This window comes from Crinia signifera, chromosome 6 (genome assembly GCF_055691185.1).
Source record: "Crinia signifera chromosome 6, ASM5569118v1, whole genome shotgun sequence".
NCBI classification, from domain to species: Eukaryota; Metazoa; Chordata; class Amphibia; order Anura; family Myobatrachidae; genus Crinia; species Crinia signifera.
Window position 1 is genome coordinate 292,145,656 of NC_139222.1, and position 14,137 is coordinate 292,159,792.

General features: G+C 48.9%; 1 protein-coding gene across 3 annotated transcripts in view; it reads right to left on the reverse strand.

Moving 5' to 3' along the window:
* The window catches only part of LOC146009500 (uncharacterized), a 274,590-nt gene that overhangs the window by 99,981 nt on the left and 160,472 nt on the right, over positions 1–14,137 (reverse strand). The window lies entirely within an intron of this gene.

Consider the following 14,137-nt stretch of genomic DNA (forward strand, 5'->3'; position numbering starts at 1 on the left):
ATTATATACATCCGGCACACTGCATTATATACATCCGGCACACTGCATTATATACATCCGGCACACTGCATTATATACATCCGGAACACTGCATTATATACATAATATCACTGACGGTGTAATGGTTAGCATCCTACTTGCCTACTTTTGAAAAGCAGTTTGAGGGAGATTTTAAATGGTAGCAAAATGAAAGCATACATCACAATAGAGGAGGCACACTTGCGCACGCCGTAGGCGCTCGTCCAAAATTAGGGGGCATGGCTTGCCGCGGGAGGGGGTGTGGCCTATAATCGCAGTGTCACACGAGGCGTCTATTTATCGCTGGCCAGCAACTAATGGGGGATTCTATACAGAAAATGTGCAGCATAAATATAAAATAGTATGAAAAAATATACAACAACCAAATATTAAAGCTATAGGTAAGTGCCCCTTGTTGGACTAATCAGTGAGGCAGGCATTCAGCTAGTAAATTACTGAGCATGACAGGAGGAGTGGAGCATGTATTGGGTGCCAGTCGGGGCCCGGGGGTGGTGGGAGAGAGGATCAATAAGGATCAGGCTTAGTGGGTGGGAGAGAGGTTAAAGAATCAGACAATGTTATACTTACTGCTGCTCTCTGCCTCCCGGCTCCCGCTGCCCGGCTCACTGCCACTGTTCAATGCTGCTGCCGCACCTCAGTTCCTCCTCTCCGCTGCCCTCCTGCTCCTGCTGCTCCCGGCTCCCGCTGCCCGGCTCACTGCCACTGTTCAATGCTGCTGCCGCACCTCAGTTCCTCCTCTCCGCTGCCCTCCTGCTCCTGGTGCTTCCGGCTCCCGCTCACACTGCTGCTGCCGCTCACTTCAGCGCTGCTACTGCTGCCCAGTGACGCACCATGGCTACCCACACAGCCCCGCGGTGGCCCACGGAACATGCCGTTCGCACATGCGCAGTAAAACATTTTGGGAGAGGGGACAAAAATCCGGGAGGAACCGAGGGATTTGCAAGGGAGCGGGAGGAGGATTGAAAAAAACGGGAGACTCCCGCTAAATGAGGGAGGGTAGGCAAGTATGCATTATACACAGCCCCCATATTACATTATACACAGCCCCCCATATTACAGTATACACAGCCCCCCCATATTACATTATACACAGCCCCCCATATTACAGTATACACAGCCCCCCATATAGGGTGGCCAATCCCGGGATCGGCGGGATCCCGGGATTTGGCCCCCAAAACGCCGGGATTTCAATCCCGGGATTGGAGTTTCCAATCCCGGGATTTCGGGATTAGACTGCGCATGTGCGCAGTCTAATGCCGGGCAGCGTCTGAGCGATGCCCGACTTCTCCCGGCAGCACTGTGTGCAGCGTGACCTCTCAGCGTGAGATCAGGGGTCACGCTGCGCAAGCAGAGGACGCACCCGGCATTGTAATGCCGTGCCGGACAGCGCGCCCACCCACCCGCCCAGCCCAAGCACCCACCCGCCCAGCCCAAGCACCCACCCAGCCAGCCAGCGCGCCCACTCGCCCAGCCCAAGCGCCCACAGCCAGCGCGAAGCCAGCACGCCAGTGGCATGGACGACCCGTCCCCCCACCCGGCAACCATCAAATGTAAGTTTGTGGGGCAGTCTTTTAATTAGGAAAGCCGATCCCGGGAATCCCGGGATTGAGCATTTTTCAATCCCGGGATTGAAAAAATGCCCCGGGATTGGCTTCCCTACCCCCATATTACAGTATACACAGCCCCCCCATATTACATTATACACAGCCCCCCCATATTACATTATACACAGCCCCCATATTACATTACATTACACAGTCCCCCCATATTACATTATACACAGTACCCCCATGTTACATTATACACAGTCCCCCCACAGCCCCCCATATTACATTATACACGGCCCCTCATATTACATTACACAGTCCCCCATATTACATTATACACAGTACCCCCATGTTACATTATACACAGTCCCCATATTACATTATACACAGCCCCCCATATTACATTATACACAGCCCCCCATATTACATTACACAGTCCCCCATATTACACTACACAGTCCCCCATATTACACTACACAGTCCCCCCATGTTACATTATACACAGTACCCCCATGTTACATTATACACAGTCCCCCCACATTACATTATACACAGCCCCATATTACATTATACACAGCTCCCCCATATTACATTATACACAGCCCCCCATATTACATTATACACAGCCCCCCATATTACATTACACAGTCCCCCATATTACATTACACAGTCCCCCATATTACACTACACAGTCCCCCCATGTTACATTATACACAGTACCCCCATGTTACATTATACACATTATACACAGTCCCCCCACATTACATTATACACAGCCCCATATTACATTATACACAGCCCCCCCATATTACATTACACAGTCCCCCCCCCCCACACGCTACACAGAGTACCCACAGTAATTACAGCCCCCCTCCCCCAGACTAGTACACATAGCCCCACAGTGCCACATTACACACATCCCCTCACTCCCCCAGTACACAGGACAGCACTCACCTGGCTGTGTTGTCCCTTCCTGGGAGGTGCAGCAGTAACTGGCAGCACTGTGGTAGATGAAGCACATGGCAGCCGGTGACAGGAGCAGGAAGAGCCGGAGCATTGGGCGGGGCCAGCAGCAGGGAAGCCCTGACTGACGGCTCTCCTGCTCCTTCTGCTACACAGACTTCCCACAGCACGTCATCCGGCTGTCATGTAGCAGCGTGCAGGCAGCGCCCGGGGCCCCCCGGGGATCCGTGCGAGTCCCCACAAAAACCGGGAGGTGGGGGCAGGTTTGCGGGGCAGCGGGAGGCTCCTGCAAAAAGCGGGAGTCTCCCGCTGAATGCGGGAGGGTAGGCAAGTATGGGTTAGCATTACTGCCTCACAGCACTGAGGTCATGGGTTCTATCCCCACCATGTGTTATATATATATGGGGCAGTACGGACGGTGTAGTGGTTACATTACTGCCTCACAGCACTGAGGTCATGGGTTCTATCCCCGCCATGTGTTATATATATACGGGGCAGTACGGATGGTGTAATGGTTACATTACTGCCTCACAGCGCTGAGGTCATGGGTTCTATCCCCACCATGTGTTATATATACGGGCAGTACGGATGGTGTAATGGTTACATTACTGCCTCACAGCACTGAGGTCATGGGTTCTATCCCCACCATGTGTTATATATACGGGGCAGTACGGATGGTGTAATGGTTACATTACTGCCTCACAGCACTGAGGTCATGGGTTCTATCCCCACCATGTGTTATATATACAGGGCAGTACGGATGGTGTAATGGTTAGCATTACTGCCTCACAGCACTGAGGTCATGGGTTCTATCCCCACCATGTGTTATATATACGGGGCAGTACGGATGGTGTAATGGTTACATTACTGCCTCACAGTGCTGAGGTCATGGGTTCTATCCCCACCATGTGTTATATATACGGGCAGTACGGATGGTGTAATGGTTACATTACTGCCTCACAGCACTGAGGTCATGGGTTCTATCCCCACCATGTGTTATATATACGGGGCAGTACGGATGGTGTAATGGTTACATTACTGCCTCACAGCACTGAGGTCATGGGTTCTATCCCCACCATGTGTTATATATACAGGGCAGTATGGATGGTGTAATGGTTAGCATTACTGCCTCACAGCACTGAGGTCATGGGTTCTATTCCCACCATGTGTAATATATACGGGGCAGTACAGATGGTGTAATGGTTAGCATTACTGCCTCACAGCACTGAGGTCATGGGTTCTATTCCCACCATGTGTTATATATACAGGGCAGTACGGATGGTGTAATGGTTAGCATTACTGCCTCACAGCGCTGAGGTCATGGGTTCTATCCCCACCATGTGTTATATATACGGAGCAGTACGGATGGTGTAATGGTTAGCATTACTGCCTCACAGCACTGAGGTCATGGGTTCTATCCCCACCATGTGTTATATATACGGAGCAGTATGGATGGTGTAATGGTTAGCATTACTGCCTCACAGCACTGAGGTCATGCGTTCTATCCCCACCATGTGTTATATATACAGGGCAGTACGGACGGTGTAATGGTTAGTATTACTGCCTCACAGCACTGAGGTCATGGGTTCTATCCCCACCATGTGTTATATATACGGGGCAGTACGAACGGTGTAATGGTTATAGCATTACTGCCTCACAGCGCTGAGGTCATGGGTTCTATCCCCACCATGTGTTATATATATACAGGGCAGTACGGACGGTGTAATGGTTACATTACTGCCTCACAGCGCTGAGGTCATGGGTTCTATCCCCACCATGTGTTATATATACGGGGCAGTACGGACGGTGTAATGGTTACATTACTGCCTCACAGCACTGAGGTCATGGGTTCTATCCCCACCATGTGTTATATATACAGGGCAGTACGGACGGTGTAATGGTTAGCATTACTGCCTCACAGCACTGAGGTCATGCGTTCTACACGGACGGTGTAATGGTTACATTACTGCCTCACAGCGCTGAGGTCATGGGTTCTATCCCCACCATGTGTTATATATACGGGGCAGTACGGACGGTGTAATGGTTACATTACTGCCTCACAGCACTGAGGTCATGGGTTCTATCCCCACCATGTGTTATATATACAGGGCAGTACGGACGGTGTAATGGTTAGTATTACTGCCTCACAGCACTGAGGTCATGGGTTCTATCCCCACCATGTGTTATATATACGGAGCAGTACGGATGGTGTAATGGTTACATTACTGCCTCACAGCACTGAGGTCATGGGTTCTATCCCCACCATGTGTTATATATACGGGGCAGTACGGATGGTGTAATGGTTACATTACTGCCTCACAGCGCTGAGGTCATGGGTTCTATCCCCACCATGTGTTATATATACGGAGCAGTACGGATGGTGTAATGGTTAGCATTAATGGTCATGCGTTCTACACGGACGGTGTAATGGTTAGCATTACTGCCTCACAGCACTGTATATACGGGGCAGTACGGATGGTGTAATGGTTACATTACTGCCTCACAGCACTGAGGTCATGGGTTCTATCCCCACCATGTGTTATATATACAGGGCAGTACGGACGGTGTAATGGTTAGCATTACTGCCTCACAGCACTGAGGTCATGCGTTCTATCCGCACCATGTGGTATATATACAGGGCAGTACGGACGGTGTAATGGTTAGTATTACTGCCTCACAGCACTGAGGTCATGGGTTCTATCCCCACCATGTGTTATATATACGGAGCAGTACGGATGGTGTAATGGTTACATTACTGCCTCACAGCACTGAGGTCATGGGTTCTATCCCCACCATGTGTTATATATACGGGGCAGTACGGATGGTGTAATGGTTACATTACTGCCTCACAGCGCTGAGGTCATGGGTTCTATCCCCACCATGTGTTATATATACGGAGCAGTACGGATGGTGTAATGGTTAGCATTACTGCCTCACAGCACTGAGGTAATGGGTTCTATCCCCACCATGTGTTATATATACGGGGCAGTACGGATGGTGTAATGGTTATAGCATTACTGCCTCACAGCGCTGAGGTCATGGGTTCTATCCCCACCATGTGTTATATATATACAGGGCAGTACGGACGGTGTAATGGTTACATTACTGCTTCACAGCGCTGAGGTCATGGGTTCTATCCCCACCATGTGTTATATATACGGGGCAGCACGGACGGTGTAATGGTTAGCATTACTGCCTCACAGTGCTGAGGTCATGGGTTCTATCCCCACCATGTGTTATATATACGGGGCAGTACGGATGGTGTGATGGTTAGCATTACTGCCTCACAGCACTGAGGTCATGGGTTCTATCCCCACCATGTGTTATATATACGGGGCAGCACGGATGGTGTAATGGTTACATTACTGCCTCACAGCGCTGAGGTCATGGGTTCTAGCCCCACCATGTGTTATATATATACAGGGCAGTACGGACGGTGTAATGGTTACATTACTGCCTCACAGCACTGAGGTCATGGGTTCTATCCCCACCATGTGTTATATATACGGGGCAGTACGGATGGTGTAATGGTTAGCATTACTGCCTCACAGCGCTGAGGTCATGGGTTCTATCCCCACCATGTGTTATATATACGGGGCAGTACGGATGGTGTGATGGTTAGCATTACTGCCTCACAGCACTGAGGGCATGGGTTCTATCCCCACCACGTGTTATATATACGGGGCAGCACGTACAGTGTAATGGTTACATTACTGCCTCACAGCACTGAGGTCATGGGTTCTATTCCCACCATGTGTTATATATACGGGGCAGTACGGACGGTGTAATGGTTAGCATTACTGCCTCACAGCACTGAGTTCATGGGTTCTATCCCCACCATGTGTTATATATACGGGGCAGCACGGACGATGTAATGGTTATAGCATTACTGCCTCACAGCACTGAGGTCATGGGTTCTATCCCCTCCATGTATTATATATACGGGGCAGCACGTACGGTGTAATGGTTATATTACTGCCTCACAGCACTGAGGTTATGGGTTCTATCCCCACCATGTGTTATAGATATGGGGCAGTACGGATGGTGTAATGGTTAGCATTACTGCCTCACAGCGCTAAGGTCATGGGTTCTATCCCTACCATGTGTTATATATACGGGGCAGTACGGACGGTGTAATGGTTAGCATTAATGCCTCACAGTGCTGAGGTCATGGGTTCTATCCCCACCATGTGTTATATATACGGGCAGTATGGATGGTGTAATGGTTAGTATTACTGCCTCACAGCGCTGAGGTCATGAGTTCTATCCCCACCATGTGTTATATATACGGGGCAGTACGGACGGTGTAATGGTTACATTACTGCCTCACAGCACTGAGGTCATGGGTTCTATCCCCACCATGTGTTATATATACGGGCCAGTACGGACGGTGTAATGGTTACATTACTGCCTCTCAGCACTGAGGTCATGGGTTCTATTCCCACCATGTGTTATATATACGGGGCAGTACGGACGGTGTAATGGTTAGCATTACTGCCTCACAGCACTGAGGTCATGGGTTCTATTCCCACCATGTGTTATATATACGGGGCAGTACGGATGGTGTGATGGTTAGCATTACTGCCTCACAGCACTGAGGTCATGGGTTCTATCCCCACCATGTGTTATATATACGGGGCAGTACGGTGGTGTAATGGTTAGCATTACTGCCTCACAGCGCTGAGGTCATGGGTTCTATCCCCACTATGCGTTATATATATGGGGCAGTACGGACGGTGTAATGGTTAGCATTACTGACTCACAGCACTAAGGTCATGGGTTCTATTCCCACCATGTGTTATATATACGGGGCAGTACGGATGGTGTGATGGTTAGCATTACTGCCTCACAGCACTGAGGTCATGGGTTCTATCCCCACCATGTGTTATATATACAGGGCAGTACAGATGGTGTAATGGTTAGCATTACTGGCTTACAGCACTGAGGTCATGGGTTCTATCCCCACCATGTGTTATATATACGGGGCAGCACGTACGGTGTAATGGTTATATTACTGCCTCACAGCACTGAGGTCATGGGTTCTATCCCCACCATGTGTTATATATACGGGGCAGCACGGACAGTGTAATGGTTAGCATTACTGCCTCACAGCACTGAGGTCATGGGTTCTATCCCCACCATGTGTTATATATACGGGGCAGTAAGGATGGTGTAATGGTTAGCATTACTGCCTCACAGCACTGGGGTCATGGGTTCTATTCCCACCATGTGTTATATATACGGGGCAGTACGGATGGTGTGATGGTTAGCATTACTGCCTCACAGCACTGAGGTCATGGGTTCTATCCCCACTATGCGTTATATATACGGGGCAGTACGGACGGTGTAATGGTTAGCATTACTGACTCACAGCACTGAGGTCATGGGTTCTATTCCCACCATGTGTTATATATACGGGGCAGTACGGATGGTGTGATGGTTAGCATTACTGCCTCACAGCACTGAGGTCATGGGTTCTATTCCCACCATGTGTTATATATACAGGGCAGTACAGATGGTGTAATGGTTAGCATTACTGGCTTACAGCACTGAGGTCATGGGTTCTATCCCCACCATGTATTATATATACGGGGCAGCACGTACGGTGTAATGGTTATATTACTGCCTCACAGCACTGAGGTTATGGGTTCTATCCCCACCATGTGTTATATATATGGGGCAGTACGGATGGTGTGATGGTTAGCATTACTGCCTCACAGCACTGAGGTCATGGGTTCTATCCCCACCATGTGTTATATATACGGGGCAGCACGTACAGTGTAATGGTTACATTACTGCCTCACAGCACTGAGGTCATGGGTTCTATTCCCACCATGTGTTATATATACGGGGCAGTACGGATGGTGTGATGGTTAGCATTACTGCCTCACAGCACTGAGGTCATGGGTTCTATCCCCACCATGTGTTATATATACGGGGCAGTACGGACGGTGTAATGGTTAGCATTACTGCCTCACAGCACTGAGGTCATGGGTTCTATTCCCACCATGTGTTATATATACGGGGCAGTACGGACGGTGTAATAGTTACCATTACTGCCTCACAGCACTGAGGTCATGGGTTCTATTCCCACCATGTGTTATATATACAGGGCAGTACGGACGGTGTAATGGTTAGCATTACTGCCTCACAGCACTGAGGTCATGGGTTCTATCCCCACCATGTGTTATATATACGGGGCAGCATGGACAGTGTAATGGTTAGCATTACTGCCTCACAGCACTGAGGTCATGGGTTCTATCCCCACCATGTGTTATATATACGGGGCAGTAAGGATGGTGTAATGGTTAGCATTACTGCCTCACAGCACTGAGGTCATGGGTTCTATCCCCACCATGTGTTATATATACAGGGCAGTATGGATGGTTTAATGGTTAGCATTACTGCCTCACAGCGCTGAGGTCATGGGTTCTAACCCCACCATGTGTTATATATACAGGGCAGTATGGATGGTGTAATGGTTAGCATTACTGCCTCACAGCGCTGACGTCATGGGTTCTATTCCCACCAAGTGTTATATATACGGGGCAGTACGGACGGTGTAATGGTTAGCATTACTGCCTCACAGCATTGAGGTTATGGGTTCTATCCCCACCATGTGTTATATATACGGGGCAGTACGGATGGTGTAATGGTTATATTACTGCCTCACAGCACTGAGGTCATGGGTTCTATCCCCACCATGTGTTATATATACGGGGCAGTACGGACGGTGTAATGGTTACATTACTGCCTCACAGCACTGAGGTCATGGGTTCTATCCCCACCATGTGTTATATATACGGGGCAGTACGGACGGTGTAATGGTTACATTACTGCCTCACAGCACTGAGGTCATGGGTTCTATTCCCCCCATGTGTTATATATACGGGGCAGTACGGATGGTGTAATGGTTAGCAATACTGCCTCACAGCGCTGAGGTCATGGGTTCTATTCCCACCATGTGTTATATATACTGGGCAGTACGGACGGTGTAATGGTTAGCAATACTGCCTCACAGCACTGAGGTCATGGGTTCTATCCCCACCATGTGTTATATATGGGGCAGTACGGATGGTGTAATGGTTACATTACTGCCTCACAGCGCTGAGGTCATGGGTTCTATCCCCACCATGTGTTATATATACGGGGCAGTACGGACGGTGTAATGGTTATAGCATTACTGCCTCACAGCACTGAGGTCATGGGTTCTATCCCCACCATGTGTTATATATACGGGACAGTACGGATGGTGTAATGGTTACATTACTGCCTCACAGCACTGAGGTCATGGGTTCTATTCCCACCATGTGTTATATATACAGGGCAGTACGGATGGTGTAATGGTTAGCATTACTGCCTCACAGCGCTGAGGTCATGGGTTCTATTCCCACCATGTGTTATATATACGTGACAGTACGGATGGTGTAATGGTTACATTACTGCCTCACAGCACTGAGGTCATGGGTTCTATCCCCACCATGTGTTATATATACAGGGCAGTACGGATGGTGTAATGGTTATAGCATTACTGCCTCACAGCACTGAGGTCATGGGTTCTATTCCCACCATGTGTTATATATACGGGGCAGTACCGACGGTGTAATGGTTACATTACTGCCTCACAGCGCTGAGGTTATGGGTTCTATCCCCTCCATGTGTTATATATACGGGGCAGCACGGACGGTGTAATGGTTAGCATTACTGCCTCACAGCGCTGAGGTCATGGGTTCTATTCCCACCATGTGTTATATATACGGGGCAGTACGGATGGTGTAATGGTTAGTATTACTGCCTCACAGCACTGAGGTCATGGGTTCTATCCCCACCATGTGTTATATATAAGGGGCAGCACGGATGGTGTAATGGTTACATTACTGCCTCTCAGCACTGAGGTCATGGGTTCTATTCCCACCATGTGTTATATATACGGGGCAGTACGGACGGTGTAATGGTTAGCATTACTGCCTCACAGCACTGAGGTCATGGGTTCTATCCCCACCATGTGTTATATATACAGGGCAGTACGGACGGTGTAATGGTTAGCATTACTGCCTCACAGCACTGAGGTCATGGGTTCTATTCCCACCATGTGTTATATATACGGAGCAGTACGGATGGTGTAATGGTTAGCATTACTGCCTCACAGCACTGAGGTCATGGGTTCTATCCCCACCATGTGTTATATATACGGAGCAGTACGGATGGTGTAATGGTTAGCATTACTGCCTCACAGCACTGAGGTCATGGGTTCTATCCCCACCATGTGTTATATATAAGGGGCAGCACGGATGGTGTAATGGTTACATTACTGCCTCACAGCGCTGAGGTCATGAGTATGATCCCCACCATGGACCTAACTGTGCAGAGTTTGTATTTTCTCCCCGTGCTTGCATGGGTTTCCTCCGGGTACTCCGGTTTCCTCCCTTAATCCAAAATTATACTGGTAGGTCAATTGGGTGTCATTAAGTACATGTGTGCATGTACATGTGGTAGGGAATATAGAGTGTAAGCTCCACTGGGGCAGAGACTGATGTGAATGTTCAAATATTCTCTGTACAGCGCTGCAGAATATGTATGCGCTATATAAGAAACTGTTAATAATTAATAAATCACCATACAAGCATGAATACAGAATAAGACACATTATATAAACCCTACATACACTATAATAAGAGCTGAGCTGATCTCTCCGATCGGAAACTCTCCACGTTCATGTGAAATGCTGCTGACGGAGCTGATGACGGAGCGGAACGTTGGAGAGTGACAGGACTGAGCTGTTACATGTGTCTATGGGAAATCTTTAAACATTTAAACGAGCCTTTGAACATTCATTTCAGCCCAAACAAGTAATCAGAGCTCCCTGTCTGTGTCCAGCGGGAGGGAGATAAAAGTCAGGGGATAGCAGGGGAGGGGTGCGGCCATCTGTAACATCACAGCACAACCTCACTCATCTTCAATCCCGAGGGGCCTTCTAATGAGACCCCCGACCCTCGCCCACTGCACAACCGGCTGATACAAGGACCAGCTATGATACATACCAACTACGTACACCAGCAATATATACACCGGCACTGCACACCAACTACATACACCAGCAATATATACACCGGCACTGCACACCAACTACGTACACCAGCAATATATACACCGGCACTGCGCACCAACTACATACACCGGCACTGCACACCAACTACGTACACCAGCAATATGTACACCAGCACTGCACACCAACTACATACACCAGCAATATATACACCGGCACTGCGCACCAACTACATACACCAGCAATATATACACCGGCACTGCACACCAACTACATACACCAGCAATATATACACCGGCACTGCACACCAACTACGTACACCAGCAATATATACACCGGCACTGCACACCAACTACGTACACCAGCAATATGTACACCGGCACTGCGCACCAGCTACATACACCAGCAATATATACACCGGCACTGCACAAAAACTACGTACACCAGCAATATATACACCGGCATACACCAGCAATATCTACACCGGCATACACCAGCAATATCTACACCGGCACTGCGCACCAACTACATACACCAGCAATATATACACCGGCACTGCACACCAACTACGTACACCAGCAATATATACACCGGCACTGCACACCAACTACGTACACCAGCAATATATACACCGACACTGCGCACCAGCTACATACACCAGCAATATATACACCGGCACTGCACACCAACTACGTACACCAGCAATATATACACCGGCACTGCACACCAACTAGGTACACCAGCAATATATACACCGGCACTGCACACCAACTACGTACACCAGCAATATATACACCGGCATACACCAGCAATATATACACCGGCATACACCAGCAATATCTACACCGGCACTGCGCACCAACTACATACACCAGCAATTGCTACACCGGCGCTGCACACCAGCAATATATACACCGGCACTGCGCACCAACTACATACACCAGCAATATATACACCGGCACTGCGCACCAACTACATACACCAGCAATGTATACACCAGCACTGCACACCAACTACACGCACCAGCAATATATACACCGGCACTGCACACCAACTACATACACCAGCAATATATACACCGGCATTGCACACCAACTACATACACCAGCAATATATACACCGGCACTGCGCACCAACTACATACATCAGCAATATATACACCGGCACTGCGCACCAACTACATACACCAGCAATATATACACCGGCACTGCGCACCAACTACATACACCAGCAATATATACACCGGCACTGCGCACCAACTACATACACCAGCAATATATACACCGGCACTGCGCACCAACTACATACACCAGCAATATATACACCGGCACTGCGCACCAACTACATACACCAGCAATATATACACCAGCACTGCACACCAACTACGTACACCAGCAATATATACACCGGCACTGCACACCAACTACATACACCAGCAATATATACACCGGCACTGCACACCAACTACGTACACCAGCAATATATACACCGGCACTGCGCACCAACTACATACACCGGCACTGCACACCAACTACGTACACCAGCAATATGTACACCAGCACTGCACACCAACTACATACACCAGCAATATATACACCGGCACTGCGCACCAACTACGTACACCAGCAATATGTACACCAGCACTGCGCACCAACTACATACACCAGCAATATATACACCGGCACTGCACACCAACTACGTACACCAGCAATATATACACCGGCACTGCACACCAACTACGTACACCAGCAATATATACACCGGCACTGCACACCAACTACGTACACCAGCAATATATACACCGACACTGCGCACCAGCTACATACACCAGCAATATATACACCGGCACTGCACACCAACTACGTACACCAGCAATATATACACCGGCACTGCACACCAACTACGTACACCAGCAATATATACACCGGCACTGCACACCAACTACGTACACCAGCAATATATACACCGGCATACACCAGCAATATATACACCGGCATACACCAGCAATATCTACACCGGCACTGCGCACCAACTACATACACCAGCAATTGCTACACCGGCGCTGCACACCAGCAATATATACACCGGCACTGCGCACCAACTACATACACCAGCAATATATACACCGGCACTGCGCACCAACTACATACACCAGCAATGTATACACCAGCACTGCACACCAACTACACGCACCAGCAATATATACACCGGCACTGCACACCAACTACATACACCAGCAATATATACACCGGCATTGCACACCAACTACATACACCAGCAATATATACACCGGCACTGCGCACCAACTACATACATCAGCAATATATACACCGGCACTGCGCACCAACTACATACACCAGCAATATATACACCGGCACTGCGCACCAACTACATACACCAGCAATATATACACCGGCACTGCGCACCAACTACATACACCAGCAATATATACACCGGCACTGCGCACCAACTACATACACCAGCAATATATACACCGGCACTGCGCACCAACTACATACACCAGCAATATATACACCAGCAC